Source organism: Stenella coeruleoalba (assembly GCF_951394435.1).
Source record: "Stenella coeruleoalba genome assembly, chromosome: 2".
Taxonomy (NCBI): domain Eukaryota; kingdom Metazoa; phylum Chordata; class Mammalia; order Artiodactyla; family Delphinidae; genus Stenella; species Stenella coeruleoalba.
Genome location: NC_137147.1, coordinates 69,113,745 through 69,140,941, shown reverse-complemented (window position 1 = coordinate 69,140,941; position 27,197 = coordinate 69,113,745). Strand labels below are relative to the sequence as shown.

Sequence of the window (27,197 nt, the reverse complement as noted above, 5' to 3'; positions counted from 1 at the left end):
CTGACATGAGACATCAGTGAGGAAATATTTGGCACTCATGATATGCATCACAGAAACATGAGGGAGTTAAATTCTTGGGTCCATGACTGGCCTTTATACACCATTAGGGTATAAAGGCCAATAAATACCGGCCCCATTGCCCCCAGAGTAGAGAATTCATCAGGCTCAAGAATCAGTCACTTGCAGCAGTGGCCAAGTGAGCAACGAAATGCTGCGTGGCTTTCCACCCTTCAACCTTCTGCTCCCCAATCCTCTCCTCTTCCCTGGAATCATCTCTCAAATAAACTACCCTCACACAAGCCTCTTTATATGGCTTTTCTTCTGGGGAAACCAGGTTAAGATAATATAGTTCCCAGCTATCCTATTTGCTAACTCTATAACCCTATATAAATAGCTGGACATCTCTATGCCACCGTTTCCTAATCTGGTACCTGAGGGACTTAGGCAAGAAGAGCCTTTAAAACTCTAAAGCCATGACTTTATGAAAAAGCAGCAGCCCAACTTAAAAATATGTAATTTCAGTAAGAATAAGAAACCTTGAGAGTGAAAGCTATTTCTTCATACTTTTTGCTGCTTATCAACTTTTGCTTTTTGTTTTAGTTTCATTTCATTTTGATTTTTCATAAGGAGGTAAATGGCTAGTCAGTAACTAATATGTTTTTTTCAGAGAAACATGCAGATTATGTTAAATTACCAATCATGCCCAGGTATTATATCTGCTCCCTGGAGCCCATAACAATCAAAAAACTGCAGAACCCTTTCTCCATGGAGTGGATTCCACTTTGGAGAACACTAGACTGCTCTTCCATCACTCTCCTCCACTGCACCCTTACTATGACCATTAGCAGACTAGTGTTCCCAACACAACCGAACAGGATGTAGAATGATCAGCTGAAGTATAACGGTCAGAGACAGGAAGAACCTTGGTAGAGAGAAGAGAAAGGAGCTGTGGGAGAGTTGTTTTATTTCAATAATAAAACAATTACATTGTTTTAATGTAATCATTGGGTACGTGTCAGAAAACCATGAAAATGTGTAGACGCTAGAACTATGAAAAAAGCTAACATTAACAAAGACTATTCATAAACTTGCAGCAAGGAAATCTTTCAGCCATCACTTTAATTTCAGCAAGGGGTCAAAGGTGTGATAAAGGAGTCAAAAAAAGGAAAACTGGATCTCTGGCAAGCATTCTAGCAAGGGGAGATTTGTATTTTTGGAAATGGGGGAGACTTGCTAATTGGTTTTCAGGTACTTTGGTTGACCTTTAGTTGGTTACAATGGAACAATCAAGTGGTTGACAATTTTAAAAAAGGAAAGATTGCTCAATATAAGGGGTGGAGAGTTTTCTGTGGCCAGTAATTTCCTAGAAAAAGCGGGGCCCACTGGGGTCCTTTTCTGCAGGTAAACTGTCCTTATGAAGGGAGGGGGATGGCTACTTTAGCAGGCAGTTTGTCAAATTTTACTCAGTCATTACAAATAAAACAAATTATAAAAATTTCTGATGGCATAAGAAAATGGTAACAATATAATAAAATTATGGTTCTATGGATAGACATTGCCGGTGATAAATATTATAAATATTATGTGATATATGTTACATATACAGTATGTAGTATGATAATAGATATATACATAGATGCTAGTTACTTAACCTCTCAAAGCTTTAGCTTTCTCATTTAAAAAAATATGCTAACACCCACCTCACAGGGTTATTTCAAGTTTTTATGAGATATAGCAGAAAAGTGCTTATCATATAGTACATAAAACATTTATATTTATGTACATCTGTCATATCCAGAAGGATTTTTAATGTTACACAAAAGTGTCACAGAGATTCTAGGGTGACAAAATCATCTCCGTTTGCCCCAAATTTTCCCAGTTTTAAAACTGAAAGTCCTATATCACAGGAAATTTCTTATTCCTGGGAAAATCAAGACTGTTGGTCACCTTAAGTATTTCATAAAAGTAAAATTCATTTTTAGCTCAGACTCTAAGAATAAATAATTCCTTCCCAATAAACATGATTTTTAAACCACAATCAATATTACTGTAATCATATACTGCAGTTTTCTGACCACAAAACATTCCCACTACTAAGAGAACACAATTTCTAGAAACAGAACTCATAGGTTAGAGTCAGAGCTACCCAATTATGCAGGCTTTTTTGGTTGGCAAACAAAACTAACTCTTTGGGATCAGAACAAAAGGTGAAAATGTAGGCAGGCTTTATACAAATTGAGAATGGACTACTTCAAGCCATAGGAAAAGAGATACAGAAAAGAATCAAAATGGAACATCTATAACACCATTTCCTAACACACTAACGAAGACCATTATTAAATCATTATGAGGATATACAAGAACTGATAACAGGCCTTCATATTTTTATATATATTGTATATGCAGGTATATTCAACATATACTATATGCATATAATTAAATGTTTTGGGTTTTGTTTATCCTCAAATTATTTCCATGTTTTGCTAACCACTATCCCTGATATAACTAACAAGAGGTGCAGAATAAATATATTCAATTGAAAAAAAGAAATGAATAATGTAGTTGTTGAAATAAATTCCCTACTTAAAAAATCCCTTTAGATATGGTCTGTACTTATATATCAGGTCAAGATCCTTTAGCCCAGATGAGGAAAAAGCAGGTTCTATTTATAGAGGATTGTTTTTGCTGTGTATGATATACATCACTACATTTATATACACACATTTATAGCACTGTTTAACTGGGATAATCAGTGGATTATTAGCACTATTCAAAAACTGAAAGTAAAATAGATGATAGCTATGTTGTACCAAACCACCTCCCTGAAATCAAGGGTATTAGCACACGCTACCTTTCCAAGATCTGAGTATACTCTGAATTAATACAGTGTTTCTGCTCTCTGTTGAAGGTGTTAAACCTAAGAGGAATTTTTCATGGCAATAATAACTGCTAAAGTTTACTGAGTTCTTATCATGTGCTAAGGTATTTGATACACTATTTTCATTCATTTATCTCAAATAATCGCCAAACAAACCTATGAGGTAGTATTTCAACTGTCCATATTTTCAGAAGAGAAAAATTAGTCTCAGAAAGATAAAGTAATTTACTCTGAGTCAAACAGTCAAATTGGGATTTAAACCAAATCTGTCTTATTCTGATATTAAATAGAATTCATAAATAGTTAGAAAACTATTGAAACAAAAATTTAGAACAGAGTATTCAATAAGGAACACAATATTACTTTCTCTACTCTCTCAGAATGGAAAAAATTATCAAAGATCTCCAGATAAGTGCCTCAGTATAGTTCAAGGAAGTACATTTCTGAGGAAAGCACTTAAAGTACATATTCAGCAGGCTGTAGACAATTTCAAGATCTATTTGTGAAGTTACCCATCCTGTTCCTTGCTACAGTTCCAAAAGGTTTGCTCTAAATTAATTAAGAAGTGCTTGCTCTCAATGAATTAAGAAAATGATACCAACATCAAAAGGCCTCTCCTCTTAAGGAATTTCTAATACAGGCCTCATCTGAGCAGACTCTGGAGGCTGAGTGAAAGGTCTTTTCAATAATATGCACTATTCCTTTCCCAAGATGTTTCTTTTGATTTGCTGTATAAATATCTAGCCTTTGAGAACAGGGAAAAAAATCTTTTGCTGTTTCAAATCATTTTGTATAAATTATTTTGAAAATTCCACTGTCAGAGTAGTTATTTTACTCTCCTTTCTAACTCTTTGAGAGGACTATGCCTTTGAAAATCAGAATAAGAATTCCTTAACAGCTTATAGATTATCTCTGAAGGTAGCATCAACACATTTTTTAGAAACAGTCTTATCTAATTCCAGCTGACCTTGTCGTGTGTCGATCGGCTTAAATCAAGGATTGGCAAACATATAAATGAATCGCCACTCAAGGCACAGTGCCTGCACTATTGACACCTGCCTCACCTTGTGCTGCCAGAGTGCAGACAGATTTCAGAACATCTTACTCAAAGAATTACTCTCTTGATAGTGCAGAATTTGAGAGCAAAGGGAAAAAAGGAAGAAAAATGAACAAGATTTTGGAAAGAAAGATTGGAATTATTATTTTCGAGGGAGCAGGGAAGAGCAACAGCCCTCCTCCCTGTAAGAGAGGCTGAACTCTTTTATCTCCTCCTCAAAAGTATTGCACCACCCAACAACAAGAATTCAAAATGCTAAATTTGAAGTACCATATATCCTGTGACCATAATATACTTCTCTCTAAATTTTAATCAGCAAGGGAATATAGATTTTTCAAGGCTACTTTTATGTTCTATTACTAGGTCTAGAAATATCAACTATGCTATATCACTTGTTGTGAATCTGATGCTCCCTTTTTGGTTCCAAACAAGCTGTACTGTTATTAACAGACCTAGTATTCCATCAGTAAAAATATCCATACAAATTATGCTCCAAGAGTTGCTCCTAATCATTTTGTTCTTGACAGTTGAGCAAACTCAAAATATCAGCTTGTCAAATTAGACTCTCATAGATCAAAGAACTTATAGCCAGTACCAAGATCTACTAATAAAGAACAGAGGCATTCAAGAGGCCTGGGTGAAGCAAGAAGAGGACTGGGACTTCCTCTGTGGCTCCCACATCCTTTCTCATGGCATCAGGAATGCATTCCCTAGACTAAAATAATAGAAGAGTTCTTTAAGAGGTACTTGAGTCCCCTTAGATAGCAGAGGGCATTAAACTCATGAAATGTCACCATTTTATACCCCAGAGAATCATATGAGAGCCGTGTCTCATAAATCAACAGATAGCTGGTTTGTTTTATCACAAGCAATCCCAAATCTAGGACATTCTGCTCAAAGCTGTGTATAGATAAGGACCCCTCTCCTTACATATTTCATCAGTCTGTTTTCCCAGAGGCCCAATTATCATATTCACAAGAAGAAAAGACCTAGCCACCTGCCTTCTTTCCTTTTCCCTGGAAATGCACCCTTACCCAAAACCCCACCCGACAACTGGAGAATAAATGAATCATGGGTCTCTTTTTAACTTGTACCTGACCTTGGAGAAAGGCACTGACAACTAACCAAGACAGTAGGGATTCACTGGTCCAGGGGCTAGGTGGACCTTTTATGTCACAGGCTCCAGGACCCGAAATAGAAAGTATTCCTTTCCTTTGTGAAATTTCTACCCACTCCTTGTGAGCTTGTGAATAAAGAAGACAAATGAATGCCCATATTCTATTAATTTTCTAGTGAATATATTCTGTTGACCTTATTATGAAGAGCTAATTCCTGCAAATTATGAGCAGCTATATATCATAAATGAATTCCTAGAATGCAATCTCACTGGCTATATTTAATTCATCTTGTGAGATGAGGCAGTGGCATATATCAGGATATCAGGCTTCTGATTTTGTTAAATATATGAACATTTACTGATGGTGTACCTCACACCTCAGTTTATCAAATGCTCTACAAAGCTAGTTTTAGGTAGAGATCAAACCATTCACCACACTTGAAAGTAGCCATTTTAAAACCTGCCCATCGTCAATGTAAAGGTTACATTAATTTCCTTATCATTGATACTTGATAATATATTAGCACAGCCTATTTCTATCCATCCTTTCTAGAAGAATAAAAATAATACAAATAACCTTTAATTACTTTCCAATATATAGCAAGACTTTCTCTCAGAGGCTCTGAATCACTCAATGCATTTCATTTAAGTATTATTCTCATTAATGCCAAAATAAAGTTGCATTTAGGGAGGACACATGAAGTTCATTAAGACAAGTCTTTATTACCATAATTCTATGAAGCATCCTCCCTTAAAATCTTGATAGCATTCAAAATCCAGTAGAAATGTTTTTTACAGTGTTTTTCCTCCATGCATTCATGTTTTTTTACAGGAAAAAAAAAAACTGTAAAAAACACAAACACATGACGGCTAAACTATACACTACTAAATAACCAAGAGATCACTGAAGAAATCAAAGAGGAATTCAAAAATACCTACAAACAAATGACAACAAAAACACAATGACCCAAAACCTATGGGATGTAGTAAAAGCAGTTCTAAGAAGAAAGTTTATAGCAGTACAATCCTACCTCAAGAAACAAGAGAAATCTCAAGAAGAACAAACAAAACCCAAAGATAGTAGAAGGAATGAAATCATAAAGATCAGAGCAGAAATAAATGAAATAGAAACCAAAAAAATAGCAAAGATCAATAAAACTAAAATCTTGTTTTTTGAGAAGAAAAACAAAATTGATAAACCTTTAGCCAGACTCACCAAGAAAAAAAGGGAGAGGACTCAAATCAATAAAATTAGAAATGAAAAAGAAGAACTTAGAACTGACACCAGAGAAATATAAAGGATCATAAAAGACTACTACAAGCGACTATATGTTAATAAAATGGACAACCTGGAAGAAATGGAAAAATTCTTAGAAAAATACAACCTTCCAAGACTGAACCAGGAATAAATAGAAAATATGAACAGACCAATCACAAGTAATGAAATTGAAACCGTGATTAAAAATCTTCCAACAAACAAAAGTCTAGGACCAGATGGCTTCACAGGCAAATTCTATCAAACATATAGAGAAAAGCTTAACACCTATCCTTCTCAAACTCTCTCAAAAAATTAGACGGAGGAACACTCCCAAACTCATTCTATGAGGACACCATCGTCCTGATACCAAAACCAGACAAAGATGTCACAAGAAAAGAAAATTACAGGCCAATATCACTGATGAACATAGATGCAAAAATCCTCAACAAAACACTAGCAAACAGAATCCAACAACACATTAACTGGATCATACACCATGATCAAGTGGGATTTATCCCAGGGATGCAAAGATTCTTCAATATACACAAATTAATCAATGTGATACACCATATTAACAAATTGAAGGATAAGAACCATATGATCATCTCAATAGATGCAGAAAAAGCTCTCTACAAAATTCAACACCCATTTATGATTAAAATTCTCCAGAAAGTGGGGAAAGAGGGAACCTACTTCAACACAATAAAGGCCATATATGATAAACCCACAGCAAATATTATTCTCCATGGTGAAAAACTGAAAGCATTTCCTCTAAAATCAGGAACAAGACAAGGATGCCCACTGTTGCCACTATTATTCAACATAGTTTTGGAAGTCCTAGCCACAACAATCAGAGAAGAAAAGAAATAAAAGGAATCCAAATTGGCAAAGAAGAAGTAAAACTGTCACTGTTTGCAGATGACATGATACTATACAAAGAAAATCCTAAAGATGCCACCAGAAAATTACAAGAGCTAATCAATGAATTTAGTGAAGTTGCAGGATACAAAATTAATACACAGAAATCTCTAGCATTCCTATGCACTAACAACAAAAGATCAGAAAGAGAAATTAAGGAAACAATCCCATTTACTATTGCAACAAAAAGAAAAAAATACCTAGGAAGAAACCTACCTAAGGAGGCAAAAGATCTGTACTCAGAAAACTATAAGACACTGATGAAAGAAACCAAAGATGACACAAACAAATGCAGAGATATACCATGTTCTTAGACTGGAAGAATCAATATTATGAAAATGACCCTACTACCCAAAGCAATCTAGAGATTCAATGCAACCCCTATCAAATTATCAATGGCATTTTTCACAGAACCAAAACAAAAAATTTTACAATTTGTAAGAAACACAGAAGATAGCAAAAGCAATCATGAGAACAAAAATGGAGCTGGAGGAATCAGGTTCTGTGACTTCAGACTATACTACAAAGCTACAGTAATCAAGACAGTATGGTACTGACACAAAAACAGAAATATAGATCAATGGCACAGGATAGAAAGCCCAGAGATAAACCCATGCATCAGTGGTCACTTACTCTATGACAAAGGAGGCCAGAATATACAATGGAGCAAAGACAGCCTCCTTAATAAGTGGGTGCTGGGAAAACTGGACAGGTACATGTAAAAGAATGAAATTAGAACACTCCCTAAGACCATACACAAAAATAAACTCAAAATGGATTAAAGATCTAAATGTAAGGTCAGACACTATAAAACTCTTAGAGGAAAACACAGGCAGAACACTCTTTTACATCGATTGCAGCAAGATCTTTTTTGACCCACCTCCTAGAGTAATGAGAATAAAAAAATAAACAAATGGGATCTAATGAAACTTAAAAGCTTTTGCACAGCAAAGGAAACCATAAACAAGACAAAAAGACAACCCTCAGAATGGGAGAAAATATTTGCAAATGAAGCAACTGACAAAGGATTAATCTCCAAAATATGTAAGCATATCATGCAGCTCAATATCAAAAAAAAACAAACAACCCAATCCAAAAATGGCAGAAGGCCTAAATAGACATTTCTCCAAGGAAGACATACAGATGGCCAGCAAACACATGAAAAGATGCTTAACATCACCAGTTATTAGAAAAATGAAAATCAAAACTACAATGAGGAATCACCTCACACCAGTCAGAATGGCCATCATCAAAAAATCTACAAACAATAAATGCTGGAGAGGGTGTGGAGAAAAGGGAACCCTCCTGCGTTGTTGGTGGGGATGTAAATAGATACAACCACTATGGAGAACAGTATGGAGGTTCCTGAAAAACTAAAAATAGAAAGAACTACCATATGACCCAGCAATCTCACTACTGGGCATATACCCAGAGAAAACCGTAATTCAAAATGACACATGCACCCCAATGTTCACTGCAGCACTATTTATTATAGTCAGGACATGGAAGCAACCTAAATGTCCAGGAGCAGAGGAATGGATAAAGAAGATGTGGTACATATGTACAATGGACTATTACTCAGCCATAAAAAGGAACGAAATTGGGTCATTTGTAGAGACATGGATGGACCTAGAGACTTTCATACAGAGTGAAGTAAAAAAGAGAAAAACAAATATCGCATATTAATGCATATATGTGGAATCTGAAAAAATTGGTATAGACAATCTTATTTACAAAGCAGAAATAGAGACACCGATGTGGAGAACAAACATATGGATACTAAGGGGGAAAGGGGGGTGGGATGAATTGGGAGATTGCAATTAACATACATACACTATTGATACTGTATAAAATAGATAACTAATGAGAACCTACTGTATAGCACAGGGAACTCTACACGGTACTCTGTGGTGACCTAAATGAGAAGGAAATCCAAAAGAGTGGGAGTATATGTATATGTATAGCTGATTCACTTTGCTGTACACTATAAACTAACACAATATTGTAAAGCAGCTATACTCCAATAAAAATCCAAAATAAAAATTAAAAATAAGAAAATGATAAATACAAAAAAAAATCCAATAGAAATGACCAAAATGAAATTCAATTGAGTCTCAACACCTTGAACAAATAAAAAGAGGAATTTTAAATTACACGTAACTTCTGAGTTTGCTGGCTTTTATAAAGTCATATCTGTATTTCAGTGAAAGTTGTATGTTAAATTCTTCTTACACGTTAATTTCTTATGGTTTGTTCTTGGTTTCCCTTCTCTCTCCCTTTCATTCATATCAGCACTTTCTCCCCACAACGTACTAGCTTTAGAGAACGTAATATGTTTTTTAACATGTACGGATCATCTTACCCTATGCGCTTACTGCCAATGTGAGGCCAAATCTGGCATTAGTAAATTTTTAGTAAATTCAACTACCTATTACAGTTGAATAATTTTTTTAAGAGATTACTTAAATTTAAAAATTGCCTGTAAAGAATTACCTTGATAATAGCTTGATTCCAAAATGAAAATTACAGAAACAGATACTTGCTCTGAACTTAAGCAGAGCAACTATTCAAATTCCATTCCTAATTACTTGACTACACATTTCTGCCTACCATTTTTCATTCAGACTAATAATGTTTAGATTTTTTTCTCTCCTCATTTCAGGTAAGACCTAAGAGAACCTTTCTTCAATTTGCATTAGCTTGTAGGTAAAACTTTGCTTTTCACAACATAGATATTTTATAACATGGTGTGGACAGGAGAAATATAACTAAAACTATGTCTTTTCAAGAAAACACTAATCTTTCTGTCAATTCATATCATTATGTTAAACAAAAAGGAAATTAAAGAATGCCATATGAATCTTTAATGCTATTTCCAACAACAATGTTAATATTTATTTTTTAAACATATTATTTTAATGATATATTCAATATTTCAAACTTGAAGATCAAAGATTGAACACAATATTAGGTCAAAAATGTATCAATAATCATTCCTTACAACATATGCTTCATACCTTGGAAATGTAGTTTAGGATAACAAAAAGGAAAATTCATGTGAAATTGTCCTTAGTTTAAATTCTTACTCAAGAATTGATCTGTAAGATTAAACTTGAATAATTTATACTGAGATAGTGTGAAAACTGGTCAAGCAACTCAAATTTTATGAATGCTGAATATTGTACTGATTATTTTTCTGTGAAAATAATCCCATTTCTATTTAAAGTCCTACTGGGAATGTTCAATGACTTCCACACAAATATTCAAAGTTCAGTGTTTTTCTTTGGACTTAGGCTTCCTCTATCCACTTTTAAGAGAAGTCAAAAGAGGAAACTCCAATCAACAGGCAGAAGGTGAATTATCGAACAATAGTCATCCTGGTAATTATGGGCAGAACAAATGATTGTAATGATAACCAGAGCTAGTGTTCTACTTACACAGAAAACCTAACAGTTCACTGAATATGCCATGCATGTGAATGGCCTTCTTCCTGTAGAGAGTACCTGTTATTTCTCTCTCTGGTAAAACTGTAACACAATCTTTAAAACTCAGCTCCAATATCACCTCCATTGAAAAGCCTTTCCTAAGTCTCCCCTGAATACATTTAATCATGTCCTCCTCTGGGATTCCACAGCACCTCCCATGTTGCCTATGAACTTCCCTTTTAAACTACAAGGCCACGGAGCAGGGACAAAATCTTTTCTTGTCCTCATAGTGATTAGCGCACTGACAATAATACTGAATAGAATATTAAGTCACATTTTCCTGAATTTTATTTAACATTTTCCTTATACATACAAGAGAAATGGTATCAGCCTTCAGATTATTGCATAGATTAAATAATGTACATGCAAAAAGTCTCTATCATTTCTAGCACGTAAGTAGCATTCAATAAGTACTGAAGTTGGAATATGTGATATTTTCAGAGTATCATTCATTTTTATGCATACATTAAAGAAGGATACTAAATATAGGGTAATCTTGAAACTCTAACAACAAAAATAAATTATGACTAAAGTTTGAACACAAAAGTGAGTGCAAAGTAACTGAATACATTATTTTATAAATGTATACCTGCACAGCAAATTTGAGCTAGGTATGATAAAGCAAAATGCCTTTATGAGATACCATTTTAATGTAATGGATGGTAACAGGTGATCATTAAATGAATAAATATTTCAATTGATTAAGAAAGAAATGCACAAAGGAGGAAGAAAAGAAAGGACAAAGGAGACAGAAGTGTACTCAATCACTATTCAATAATTGTCCAGGTCAAACATTAAGTGAACACTGAACATAGGTCTTGGAAATCCAAGAACAATTTCTATCTTCATGCTCTAAGCTCCTAAAGGAGTTAAGATTAAAAAAAACAAACTCTCCATTATGGATGTTTTAGTGAGGAATACTTATATCTGCATGCAATAGAATACCTGAATAGTCAAGAGATAGAGAGACTAGAATTGGTTCAGTGGCTCAATATTGGCATCAAGAGATCATAATGCTGTCTTTGCATTAAGTATCTAAAATTCACAGCAGGACTACTGCCTAACCAAACATCATATCTTAATTACAGGAAGGAAAATCACAGAAGAGTCAAAGGGTAAATGAGGCCCTACCCCTTGAGACTGTACAAAAAAATCTCTTTTCATTATCCTTCAAGGTAACACCTTGGACAAAGGGAATGGGGATATTCATCCTGCAACCTGCGTGGCTACAGCAGCTTTTTCCTTCATCTCCATCCATTTTAAGAGATACAGTGTTTTTCATCCATCTTAAGAGATACAGTGTTTGTATTAGGGATTGAATAAAGAGGCTGTAGCTGGCCAGGGCCAGAGTTTCTTTAAAAATTCTGCTGTCAGAAATATGGCCAACTTGTAGCCCTTATGCTTTTGGTCAATTCATTTAACATGTAAACACAGTCAAACTGATCATCAAGGCACAGCCTGAAGCCTGGTAATTTTTAGCTTCTAAATACAGACTTCTGTACACTTCCCTCAATCCCAGCAGGTACTCTTCCACATAAATCTCAATGGCCAGAAGCAGATCCTATGAGAGCCCCTAGTTGTGAGATATAGAAAATTGAAATTTCAGTTTCCTGGCCTATCTAGAGAGGAAGGCAAGGAAAAAAATGAATGTGAATAGTGTTTGGGTGGGCAAATTTGATGACTGTCTTTTGGGTTAAAGATAGAGCTACTCTGCTTTTGTCGTCTATTTCCAAAGGAGAGGCTACACTTCTATCTTTAATGTTAGGGCTCTGAGATTTTAGAAACAGTCATATGCACCATAACTTTTCCTGATTTTATTATCTTCAATTATAATCAGTATATTCATTCAGCAAAGAAAAAAGCATATTATGAAGAATTTAAGCATTGTAAAAAATTCCAAAATTCTCAAAGAAATCACATCAAAAGTTACAACTCATATAATTATTAGCATGAAGTCAATACAAGCATGAGTATTTTTCAATTCATATTTAAATACAGAAAAATAGAAAGATAATATGACATATAAATGGCTAGATATGCAGATTAACAGATATATATGCACACTATATATGTGAATGAATACATACATTTGGAAATCTGATTTTGGTAATATAATTGATTAAACAAGTTGAAAAAAACCTCAAGTTGTATAATGGTAAGTATTACACTATAAATTTTTTTCTATATGACTAGATGAGCTTATAGAAAAGGAATATTACTGCATATTACTAAAGATCAGAAATGAACACAGAACTAAAAGTGAAGGTGGTAACGGCCTGAGCTGACAGGGTGATTATCCTGGTCAAGGTCAATATTCCTCAATGAGAAGCTACTGGTATTTAGGGCAGGCCAATTCTTCATTATGTGATTCTGTGTCATAGGAATTTAGGATGATTAGCATCCTTGTTTCCCAACTTCAAAATACCTGCATGACCTCTGTCATTGTGACAACCAAAACTTGCTTAGAGGATGGTACCAAATGTGCTTGAGAATCACTAGCCCAAGTAACCCAGGGGCTTATGTTTCAATGCGAAGATGTGGATAGGAGATGAAGTCTTGAGGCAAGTTAAGGTAAGAAACTGGGACTGAGATTCTCCTATAAAGCTAGGTATCTCAAGGGGGTGCAACTCTAATGAAAGACTGAAAAAGAAAAATACCTGTACTCTGGTAAAATGGGATGACAAAGAAGGTGGTCTGTTTTGGCTGTGCTCTGATATATTTTTCCTGTGGTTTTGAAACCACAGCAGATCTGGGGTTAAAACTTTCAACACTACATGGTCTGTGACCCTCCAGGCAAAGAAATTAACAAAAATTTTAGACACAAACCATTGAAAATTTTAAGGTATTTTTTAAAAAGCAAATGCATAACTATTGTGGAAGGAAAAACCCTCCCCACCAGCTGCCCAATATTCTCACTTCAATCCCCACTGAAGATGATGCCACGTATAATCTCAAATACACAATGAAACTGCTAGCCTTGAGTGAGAGTTCTAAGATACAAATAATATCACATTAAACCACCATGTACATCAGATAATAAGTTATCTGTTTTGCATGAAATGATTAAATACAGAGAAGAATTGAAAACATTATCAAATTATTAAAAAGATGCATATATAGAAACATAAATAATTCAGACTTCTACAAAGAAAATATAATCACAGAGATTAAAAATCCAATAAATGGATTATATAATAAATTAGACAGCTAAGGAGAAAACTCATAAACTAAAGAAAGATGTGAGAAAATTATCCCAAATGCAACACAACAGTATAAAGAAGGACATGCTAAGAAAAGGAGAGTAAGGAGCATGAAGAATAGACAAAGGTGACCCAACATTTGTCTAATGCGTGTGGCAAAGGAAAAAACAAATAAGAGAGGTAATATTTCAGGAGAACAAGCAGAAAGTTTTCATATTTAGGATTTACAATTCATCATAAGCAGAATATTTAGAATAAATCCATGATTAGATGATCAGACTGGATCTTTAAAATATAAACCATAAAAAGAATATCTTATGGGACCTGGAGTTAAAACACTGCATCTTAAAAATAAAAAAATAAACTTACCCACCACCCCCCCGCAAAAAAGAAACAACTTCTCACCAGCAAAAGCAGAAGCCAGAAGGTAATGGAATAATAATAGAAAAGTAATGATAGAAAATGATTGTTGACCCAAATTCTAAGTTCAGGTAAACAATGATTCAATAGAGAGAGCAAATGAAAGACATATTTAGACAATAAAAAGGAGAAAGAATTTGCCACTAACAAAACCTCACTAGAAAAATTACTAAAGGATAAACTTCAGTAAGAAGGAATTTCAACTCAGAAGGAACAAATAAGACCAAAAAAAAAAAAAAGTTGAATGAATAGATCAGTAAATATGTGAGTTGACCTATAAAAGTCAGTTTTATAAAATGATAACAATGTCTTGAATACTTTGAAAACAAATTGGAAATAAAATACTGTAAAATAATAACAGATATAACAGATAGGATTATGATGATCGTATGAGAGGAGATTAGAATTACAAATTCTAATATCTTTAGATAATTTGGGAGATAAGATTATCAACTTATTTTCAGTCAAGTTTGAGTTAAATTTATTAACAGTTTAAGTACCAATATAATACATATATTCAAAACTAACAGATAAAAAGGTGGGAAATAAATAAAGCTTGATCAATTCATTAAAAAAAAGAAACTACAAAGAAAGAAAAGGATAAAATAAATAAACCCAAATATATGTATAATCACAAAAAAATGCAAATGGACTAATAAGCTCATTTCTTAAGGACTCATATTTCCTGATTAAATTATTATTTAGAAAAGTTATCCCTAGAGCCTAAAGACAGAAATAAAGATTTGTGAGGGGAAGAATCCAGTTATATGTTATATAAGAGATGTATGAAGCAAACACTAAGTAAAAAAAATAGTTGCAAGTACATTCACAGTTGATAATGCAGACTTACAGTACAAAAGCAGTTATAGGATTAAAAATCAACAATAATAAATGACATAATTTACTAGAAAGATTTAACAATTCTGTTGTGTACATTATGTAGGGTAGTCTACCATACACAGTTCACAAAGATTAAATCCAAGTGAATGAAGGCTTAAATTTTTATACTTATTAAAGAAATTAGAACCAATTTATAGACTGATAGGAGAGTAAAAGATTTCAACAGGACACAAGGAGCAAAAAGAAAAAAATGATAATAGTTTGATGAATTTGATTTTAATAAATCCCAAACTTCAATACAACAGAAGAAATAAATGAATCATTAACAAAAATGGTAAATTTAAGAGAACATATATACTTGGCAAAGATTAACACTAATGTATATTAAGCATCAATGCAACCCAGCTGAAAAGGGGTAAGGAGTGAAGTCAGTAAAATGATGGAAAAAGAGGTCTCAGCACCCATCCACACTCAGAAACCCAATTTACCAACCACCCATAGTTGAAAATACCTTTAAGAGAGCACTGGAGTACAGTTGAGAAGTTCCAACATATTGGTAGAACACAAAATCCATAAAAGATATTGAATATAGTTCCCTGTGCTATACAGTATATCCTTGTTATTTATCTGTTTTATATATGGTAATGTGCATACTCAATATCTTGTAATAAACTATCATGGAAAAAGAATATAGATACATACATATGTAACCGAATCATTTTGCTGTATGCCTGAAACTAACACAATATTGTAAATCAACTATACTTCGATAAAACAAACAAACAATAACAAACCACAAATTTAAAAAAGTGGTTAACTTTGAAAAGTGTTAAAAACAGTTCCACTTTACTCATATCAAGCCTCTCCCAAGCCAGCGCAACACAGTGCCAAGAGAGACCCTTTTGGCCAGTGATTTCTTCTGCAAGGGAAAGAGAGTGAAGTGAGCATCAAACTTCCCCAGTTTTTTAGTGCATTGCCTGAGAGATCCACTTCTGTCTCACCCCATCCAGAATGCTGAGGGAATTGGCATGGCTAGTTCATCTGGGGCAGCCAAGACCAAAAAAAATAAGTAAGAGTTCACAGGAACTGTTGTGTGGATCTCAAATACCGGATTGTCAACCCTGCCAGCCTACCTGTGAACCTTACCAGCTGGAATGCCTGCATACTCCAGCAGCCATTCTACTCATAAATCACAGAAACAATAGAAAAATAACAAAACTAGAAGTTGTTTTTGAAAATATCAACAAAATTTACAAAACTTTAGCTAGACTAAGAAAAGGGAAGAATCAAATAATATCATAAATTAAATAGGAGACATTAAATAAATAAAAAAATCATAGGAAACAATTAAGATTGATTATACACCAACAATTGGACAACACAGAAGAAATAGACAAAGTCCAAGAAACAATATCAACCAAGACTGGATCATGAAAAAATAAAAAACCTTAACATACCACTTACTAGTAAGGAAATTTAATCAGTATACAAAACCTTCTGAAAAAGAAAATCCCAGGATAAGATGGCTTCACAGGTGAATTCTACCAAGCATTTAAAGAGGAACTAATGCCAATACTTCTCGAACTCTTCCAAAAAAACTGAAGGGGAGGGAACAGTTCCAAACTCATTTGATAAGACTAGCATTACCCTAATACCAAAGCCAGATAAGAACACTACAAGAAAACTAGAGGCAAATATTCCTGATGAATATAGATGCAAAAATCCTCAATAAAATATTAGCAAACTGAGTTCAACCACACATTAAAAGGATTATACACCATAATCAAGTCTCTGGGATGTTTCCCTGTTATGTAAGGTGAGCCAACATGTGAAAATCAAGCAATGTAAAACATCACGTTAACAGAATGGAAAATAAAAATTTATATGATCATACCAATAGATGCAGAAAAAGCAACTGAAAAATTAAATATTCATGATTAAAAACACTTAACAAACCAGGAATAGAAGGAAATTACTTCAACATAATAAAGACCATACACAACATGCCCACAGGTGTCATACTCACCAGTGAAAATCTGCAACCTTTCTTCTAAGATCAGGAACAGGACAAGGATGCCTCCTCTTAACTACTTCTATACATACAGTACCAGAAATCCTAGACAGAGAAATTAAGCAAGAAAACTATTATAAAGGCATCCAAATCCAAAGGAAGAGTTAAAATTATCTGTTTGCAGATAACATGATGTTACATGCATAAATGCCTAAAGATTATACAAAAAAAGTCCTGTTAGAACTAATAAATAAACTCAGTAAAATTGTGGTATACAAATAAACATACAAAAATCAGTTGCATTTTGATATAGTAACAAAAAGCAATCTGAAAAGGAAATTAAGAAAATAATCTCACTTACAATAGTATCATAAAGAATAAAACTCTTAGGAATAAACTTAACCAAGGAAGTGAAAGACTTACACCTGAAAACTACAAAACATTCATCAAAGAAATTTTAAAACAAATAAATTGAGAGACATCTCATGTTCACCACTGAATACTGTTAAAATGTTCACACCAACCATAGTGGTCTACAGATTCAATACAATCTTGATCAAAATCCCAATGGTAATTTTCTCAGAAATACGAAGAATAATCCTAAGATGTATATGGAACCACAAACCACCCTGAATAGCCAAAACAATCTTGAGAAAGAAGAACAAAGTTGGAGGCACCACACTCCCTGATTTCAAAACATATTACAAAGCTACAGTAATCAATATAGTACGATTACGGCATACAAATAGACATATAGACCAATGAAACAAAATAGAGAACCTATAAATAAACCGCCACATATATGGTTAAATGAATTTTGACAATGGTGCCAAGACTACATACATATGGGGAAAGAATAATCTCCTCAAAAAACAGTGTTGGGAAAAGTGGATATCTACTTGCAAAAGAATTAAATTGGACCCTTATACCACACACAAAAATCAACTTGAATAAAGTCTTAAATGTAAGACCTGAAACAGTGAAACTCCTTGAAGAAAACATAAGGAAAAAGCTTCCTGCAATTGGCTTTGGCAACGATTTCTTGGATACGATGCCAGAAGCATGGACAACAAAAACAAAACAGACAAATGGGATTACATCAACTAAAACGCATTTGCACAGTAAAGGATATAATCAACAAAATGAAAAGGCAACCTACAAAATGGAAGAAAGTATTTGCAAACCATATATATGGTAAAGGGTTATTATCCAAAATATATAGGGAACTTCTACAGCTCAACAGAAAAAAAAACAACAACTCAATTACAAAAATGGGCAGAGGACTTAAATAGACATTTCTCCAAAGAAGACATACAAAAGGTCAGTAGGTATTTGTAAAGGTGCCAAATATCATTAAACATCAGGGAAATGCTGATCAAAACCATAAGGAGATAGTACTTTATACCTGTTAGAATGGCTATTATCAAAAACCAAAAGATAACATGTATTGGCAAGGATGTGGACTAAAGGGAACACTACTGGTGGGAAGGCAAACTGGTGCAGCCACTATGGAAAACAGTATGAAAGTTCCTCAGAAAAAAAATAAAAATAAAAATATCATATGATCCAGAAATCCCTCTTTTAGGTATATGAAATCGAGATCTTGAACAGACATCTGAATTTCCATGTCCATTACAGCATGATTCACAATAGCCAAGACATGGAAATATCTTAAATGTCTAAAGAAGGATAAATGAATAAAGAAAATGGAATGGAATATTAGCCTTTAGAAAGGAAAAAAATCTTGTCATTTGTGACAACAATGTTCTGTTCTTGGATCACCCCCAATTTCTTAAACAAATTCCAATTTTACTAAATCTTTATCTACATGCATCGGTTTGAATCAAAATCCAGACATAAATGTATTATGAATTAACGTAAGTGTATGATAATAGCTTAAATTTTTTTTGTAATTTGCCTTATGCTATTAAGAATTGTATTGGATGTTTCCGGTCACAGTAGCATAGTTGTCTGATTATTTTTTCAGAGAATTGCAATAACCCTCTCTAGTACCCTTGAAAAATGAGTAGTTTGGAGGGCACCAACCTAAAAGTACTGTTTACATTTGTGTTCATACAAGGCATTGCACTGAAATAGCCAACACTGGAATTCATTTACCACATGTTTTGGCTACTTTCATAGTATGCTGAAAATACCCTGTTCATCCTTATAAGCTTGGCATTTCAATGAAAGTTGGGAATTTTATTGTGCATTTCCTCTAACAGATAGTGCATATAAATACTAAATAAATCTGGCCAAATTCTTATCTCTGGTGAATTTCTCTGTTGATACTTACACTGCTCCTGCCAGAGAAGTGTCTATTTATCCTTTCTCTTTGATTGCTCTTTGTAAGATATCCCCCCTAGCTTCTGACAGCTATTTTTATTTAAATAGCTTTTGCTGTGGACATTCATCAAAGATTTCTTGAACGTCTATATGAATCACATGCAATAGTTGCCTCTTTATATGCAATTTTACATCAAATTAAAATAATAGTCCATTAGGTCTGTTATAATCATCTGCAAATGCTTCATCGGTATATCCTCTATGAAGGCAGAATATTTACCAACATAGCTTAAACACAGAATCTTACAAGTAAGCATTCAAAACATTACTGCTTATTTAAGTATTCCATTACCATTTTGGAATTGTATTTTTGATAATTCCAGAAATGAATATGAATGAAAATGAGTCTAAATGGTTAAATTCTATGTTCTTCAAGGCTTGTAAATATGCAAGATCGGCAAAGTGTCAGGTTGCCGGATTTAAAAAACAAAAATAAATCCAGATAAATTTTAATTAAAAAATACATTTTAGCATAAATATGCACCAAATATTTCATGGAACTTTTTTTTTTTTTTTTTTTTTTTGTGGTACGCGGGCCTCTCACTGTTGTGGCCTCTCCTGTTGCAGAGCACAGGCTCCGGACGCGCAGGCTCAGGGGCCATGGCTCACGGGCCCACCTGCTCCGCAGCATGTGGGTTCTTCCCGGACCGGGGCAAGAACACGTGTCCCCTGCATCGGCAGGCGGACTCTCAACCACTGCGCCACCAGGGAAGCCCTCATGGAACATATTTATATTAAAAAGAAAAACATGGTGTTTATCTGAAAGTAGATCTCACTCGGCATCCTGAATTTTACCTGACAGCCCTACAAATGGATATTCTGTAGCTCAGTATGCTTCCTCCTATTTTAAAGAATGTCATACTATCAAGCAAAAAGATTTCCTTTAAAACTTTAAGAAGGTATCATATAGCCCAGGTAATCTATCTTCATTTAGTTTACTAATTAGGTCTAGAACAGCCTGTCCATATACTAATTTATAATCTAATACTGCAACCCTATTTGTTTCAAAGGCTATTTTGAATTGAAATTTTTCTTTACCCTATTTCTCTTAAGAATTGAGGCAAACCTTCACTTTTCTTTAATGGCATTTTTATTTTCCTGAGTATAAATTTTCTCCTCTTTATTATCCAGTTTTTTACATAATTGTTGTAGTTTAAAGGCACTTTTAAGATATTATTTGATTTTGGTGTCTAATTTAAAATATACCTGTTACTTTTATCAGTAGGTGCCTCCTCTCCTTTGCCTCCCTACTTCCACGCAAATATAAGTGTATGATTTTTTTCTCATTTTTAGTTTCACTGAGCTTTTACCTAACAAAAAGTAATAAAAGCTTTTGGTAATAGAAGACTGTTAACAGAATCATAGAGTATTAATTGAAATCAATACTCATTTTCAGTGTTTTAAATGTTAATATTTTTTCTGTAATTAAAAAAAAAGGCATTCTAATGTGTCTAATGTGAGTTTAGGAGAAAATTTTAGGCACTGCTCACCAGAAATTTTTTTTAATTGATTTTACCTTACTTTTAGTAAGGTAATTTCAGATTTCCTGTTATTGAATTTTAAATAATCTCCTTTTCCATTTTTTGTTAATACTAATCATAGTTTTTTTTAAATTGATAGTCAATTTCTTTAGAGCAGTTTTAGGTTTACAGAAAAACTGAGTGGAAATACAGAGTACTCTACCCTCTCCACCCCTGCACACACGCAAGATTCCATTACTAACATCTTACATTATTGGCAGGGTACACTTGTTATAATTGATGAACCAGTATTAATACACTATTATTAACTAAAGTCTGTAGTCTATATCAGGGTTCACGCTTTGTGTTGAACATACTACAAGGTTTCGACAAATATAAAATGACACGCGTCCAACATTACAATATCATACAGAATAGTTTCACTGCACTAAAAATCCCCTGTGCTTCACCTATTCATCCCACTCCCCACCTCCCTGAAACTCTGGCAACCACTGATCTTTCTCAGTCGCTGTAGCTTTGCCTTTTCCAAAATGTTTTATGTAAGTTGGAGTCATACAGTATGTATAGTCTTTTCGTATTGGCTTCTTTGACTTACCAATATGCATTTAAGGTACCTCTAGGTCTTTTGTTGACTAGATAGGTCATTTCTTTTTATTGTTGAATAACATTCCAATGTAGGGATGCACCAACATTTCTTTATTCATTCACCTCTTGAAAGATATCTTGATTGCTTCCAAATTTTGGCAATTATGAATAAAGCTTCGAAAAACATTTGTGTGTAGGTTTTTGTGTGGATAAACATTAGCTTTTCATGAATGATTTTGGATTTGTTTTTACGTCTTTTACCAGAATGTCAAATTCAGTTAAGTTATCATTACTATTACATGATAGTCAATGTATACTTATCTTCTGTATTAATCTTGTTTGCCTCTCAGGACAAAGTCTAATTCAAATGATATAGAATCTCTACCTGTGAGTCCACAGATATTGTGCTGTTTGGGCTTTTCTATCAGTCTTGTAATGTGATGCAGCAGCTCTACACTGCTGTTATCATGGCAGAATAAAAAGTCTTGGTATCTTTATTTGGAAGGGGAGAGTAGTGAAGGGGATGGTTTGTGAGTAGTCTTACTTTAGATGAGCTATATGAACTCTTAACACCCTTTCTATACTATGCTTAATTGGGTCGGTAAATCATACCAAACTAAAAGCTATAAATCTATGATCAAGTGTGCTTCAATATCTTATTCATAAATAAGGATTTATTCATTGAGGTTGTATTATTTTGTATTCCTATATGTTACAAAAGTAGCATATCAAGAAAATTAAGTCAGAACCAGACAACTGTTTAAATACTAGAATATTCAAATGTTAGAATTATTCCTAATAAAGAGCTTAGAATATGAGATAATCTCCATTTTTCATATTAAGATAATTATATACTGCATTTGTGGCTTTTGCAAACAGCTGTAACTACCCCTGGCATTGTATTGCTTACTGTCTTTTTTCTCACTTATTAAAGCTATTTATTTACAACAAATGCTTTGTATGCAAACATTAGTCTGCCGTTAACAAAAGTGAAGCCCAAATTTGTAATTAGCTACAGCTGTACATGCTGCTGCCTTTATTCAAAATTCTTCTATCATTGCGAAGCTGGTTAGCTCATTTTATTCTTTGTGGGAACCAATCTTGGATACTAGATAAAGGCCTTGTTCTCCATATGCTGAGTTCAAATCAACTATTATCTATCCTAGTTAGGATGGGAGTGGGGAGGTACAGTTTATAGCAATAGCTGGATTGAAGGGGGGAGAAGGAGAAGAAAAAGGCTTTGAGGAAAGTTGTGCATACTGCACAACTATGAGTATGAATATGATATGTCAGTTAATAACTTAAGCACCAATTTAAAGTTCTGTGTTCAAGTTATATATCATTTAATGCCAATTAATCAAAATCAAGTGCATCTCTTACATCATAGAATCAATATATGATCTGAGGCTTTTTCATTATTGGTTAATCCTATTCAATTTGTAGCCCATGGATAGAATTTCATGTAAAATAGCCTGGGTTCTGTGACCATGGGAAAGTTGCTTAACCTCTCTATTCTTCAGTTTCTTCATTTGTAAAATGAAGATAATAGTAATGTATACTTTATTGGGACCTAGTGAGAATTAAGTGAATAAACATTCATCAAACACTTAGAACACCACCTACCACATAATAAATGATATTAGTGTTATTCTTTTAAAAGGTTCATTGTTTTCTGCAATCTTCGTTTAAAATTCTGAATTCAGCTCAACAGTTGCCAGTTTGATTTCATTTTGCCTCCATATGACACTAAGGCCACTATCACTCCTTAAAACAGGAGACACAGCTACCCTGGTAATTCTCTCACAGTCTCAAGTTTCCTGAGAATAACTTGAGATCTTTGATGTTCACATCTTAACTAAGGTTCATGGTTTTCAATTGGAACTGATAAGTACTCAAGGCACTGAAGGAAAAAATAAGTCTAGGGCCTTGGTAACCCTGCAAGCATCTAGCCCTTTTTTCCTCCAAAGCTACTGTTGCCTGTCCACTGATGGGGGAACTGACAGATAATCATGGTAAAATTGGCAGTGTTCCCATGGCTCACCATTTTCCTGCTGATTCTGAATTGTTTCCCTGACTGTAACTCTTCCCTGATGTACCACACATTGGTTATCACATTGGACTTCCTGCTTGAATTATGCCTAAGCTTGCTATGTTTTCTAGACTCTTGACTTGGGGCAACAGGCTGCTTTAGTTCTGCCTACGGTAGTAATACTGTAGCTTCATTGCCACATTAATTTTTCATCACATGCTTTGATACTGAGTTTAAGTAGTTTTCTCCAATATTTATCTTAATAAGTTGGTTTTCCTTTATTTACATATGTAATTATTCATTGTCTATGCCACTTACCAATTTTTTAAAAAATGTTAAAAGCAGCTTAAAAGTGGTCTTGTTTTTGTCATAAAACAATTCTATTTTACCACAATGAAACTGTTATTTTATAAGACAATCACAAATAATAAAAAATAATGAAGAAATATTTTCAAACTCTAGTGTGATGGCTGTACCCACACTTGAAATCTTACACCTATTATGAGTATCAGACTGTGACCCAGACCTTTACAGAAATACCTATTTTCTACAAAAGAAAATAAAAATCTGTCTTCTTGTGAAAAGCTTATTTTAATAAGAGTAAATTGAAGAGAATATTTTTTTCAAATGTATTGTAATTAGAGATAGTTGCATACGACTTTCCCTAAAATAGCCTATGCATGAGGTTCACCTACCAGGAAGGGTTTCGGTGGTATATACCTAATCATGATAGAAACAAAAACAAAGATGCACTGAAGCAAAAAAGCTGAAGAATCTGAACTAGGGCCAGCTGCAACTATAAAAGGATAAAGCTAAGAAAACTAACATGTCCAAAACATGAAATCACAAGTTATACAGGCAGAAGCTCAGGTAAAATCCCATGGCATACTTCAGATGTCCTAAACATGGCAAGCCCCTGAGCACAACACATGCAAAACAGAGTAACACACACCATTTTTCCACTTTTGATCTAATGAAGAGAAAGATGACTTACAGCTGCTGAAAATAACTCGCAGCCCCAAATATAATTCCTGCTACAGAGCCTGAAAATTCAACCATTGCTATTAAAGATGTTTAGAAGATGTTCATGTCTTTGACACTACTCGTATTCCCACACTTGACCCTTCCTATATTCGACTTCTCTGTGAATTCTACCCCCTGGAATTAAACCCAGCCCTTCGATTTCTGAACCTCTTATCGTTTTGCATCTACTTGACTGAATGCAAATTCAAGGAAAATTGTCATTAATTTTGTGTGAGCCCCCAAGAAAGGGTCTTCAATACCTCAATAGGATCTTGCTGTTGTATGGTTATATTATTTTCTAACTCCTCACAACAGCTATTTTAAGCCTCACTGGTCTCCATCACCATTTACTCTAAATCTCAACTTACAAGTTCACCTGCTTCTTCACAGGAAAAAAGTATTACTACGTGGGAAATCCTTCAAATTCTTAACCTGACACCTACAGAAAATAAATTGGAACCTGATCTTATACTTATGTCCTTATAACCTCCTGTCCAGGGCAAATTTCTCCTCTTTTTATATGAATTTAATTTTTTCTACTCTTCATGTATATATCATTTAACAGTTATCTTGTATCTCTGCTAAGTTCCTAGCATGCCCCTTTCTCTTCAGTGCTTCTTAAACTTGGTTTCAGATTAGAATCACTGGAGAGCTTAAAAACCCAGCTTTGCACCTGGGTTTCAATTCCAAAAATTCTTGTGTAATTGGTTTGAGGTGCGGCCTGGGCATTAGGATATTCAAAAGCTCTTCAGGTGACTTTGATCACAGCCAAGATTCAAAGTAACTGTTCTACTGGCTCATTTTCTGAAAATACAGAGCATTCAAAATTATTCCTATATATATAAAAAAAAAAACACTGAAATGTCCAAATCTGTGACAATTTAAGCATCAAAATAAATAACAGTAACATTTACAACCAAATGCATAAAGTAAGTAGCAGTTCATGAGTTTACAATGATATAAAGAAAGAAAGAAATGGAAGGAAGAGTTAGTTCTTCCTTACAATAGTATGATAGCTAACAAATAAAGAAAGCTGGAATAAGAAAAATCACCATTGGCAACCACTGCAATAATGATAATTCAAGAAATACATTCCAATAGATACTAAAATAGTGGGTGAAAGTTGGATAAAAAACAGAACTTTGTATAATTTCAAAGTTCCTCCCCACAAAATATTTACTAATCAAATATGAGATAAAATTGGGTAAAATGTGATTTTACAGTTAAAAAATCAAATAATAAAGTTAAAATCACCAATAATGAGATGGATCAATATCAAATATTACTCGGTAGGAGGCAATGAGGAAAGAACAGCATCACTTCAGTGATACTCCAGGCAAATAGTATTGCCTGGGTCTAGTCATAAAGAAACAGATAAACCAATTTGAGGGACATTCTACAAAATGACTACCCTGCAGTCTTTAGAAATATCAAAGTGATAAAAGTCAATGAAAAATTGAGGAAATCTTACATAATGAAAGGTTTAGTATTACAAGACAAGTGTGTACAACACGTGACCCTGGACTGGATCTTTCTGCTGTAAAGACTCTATGGGATAATTGCTGAAACTTGAACGAGGCCTATACATGAAAAAATTACGTGGGAGTTCTTTGAAATATTCTTGCAACTTTTTAAGTTCAAAAATGTTTCAGACTAAAAAGAAAACAAAACAAAAACACTGACCTTATACCTTTCAGAATGTGTCTCTAACACTCTAACAGTTGTTTCTAGACTGTTGCTTGCTTGTATTTACTTTGAAAAAGCTGCTCTTCTAAATATTTCTTTATCTTCTTCCTTTCTGTACAATCCAACTTCTTGAAAGGATAGAATAAATTTGTTTTCTTCATTCTTTTGTTTTCTTTTATTCCTCAGGCCTAGGTGTTTGAATTCTGCTTCTAATATTCTACTGAAACTACTCCTACCAGTGCCGTCTGTGACCCTTTTGCTAAATTCAATAAAAACGATTGTTTTTAGACACTATTAGTCTTCCTTCTAAATGCTGTAATATAACTTTTTCCTGGGTTTTCCTCTACCTACTGCCTACGTTTCTCACTACTTCATACATCCATTTATTATCAAATAGTCAATTAACTTATTTTGTGCATCAGATACTTTCTAGGGGCAGGAGACCCAGTGGTGAACAAGATACAGCAGGTCCTTGTTCCCATGAAGGTTGCATTCAAGGGTGGGAAAACAGATGACAAGGAAGTGACAGATAAACAAGATAATATCAAGAAGTGTTGAATAATACAGTAACACAACACGGTAGCTTGACACAGAAGGACTAGGAAAGGGGACTGTGAAGTAGGGATTATTTTAGATAGGTAGTTCAGAGAAGGCCTCTCTGAGTAGGTTCTATCTGAGCTTAGAAATGTTAAAAAGTCTAGCAGAAAGAATTGACAAGAGAAGCAACAAGTTCAAATGCCCCCTGCTTTGAACAAACTTGATGTGCTTGAAGTAGAGAAAGAAGAATGGTGTGGCTGAAGCAGAATGATGCAAGGAGTAGCATGGTGGAAACAATATCACATAAGGAGTTTGGATTGTATGCC

At 34.0% G+C, this 27,197-nt stretch overlaps 1 long non-coding RNA gene across 2 annotated transcripts in view; it reads right to left on the bottom strand.

Annotated features, from left to right (window-relative positions):
* Positions 1–27,197, bottom strand: part of LOC307182561 — a 249,836-nt gene that overhangs the window by 112,382 nt on the left and 110,257 nt on the right. For both annotated transcript variants that reach the window (XR_013827199.1, XR_013827200.1), the window contains exon 4: positions 17,200–17,289. This is a non-coding gene — a long non-coding RNA (uncharacterized lncRNA). The remainder of the gene's footprint in view (positions 1–17,199; positions 17,290–27,197) is intronic.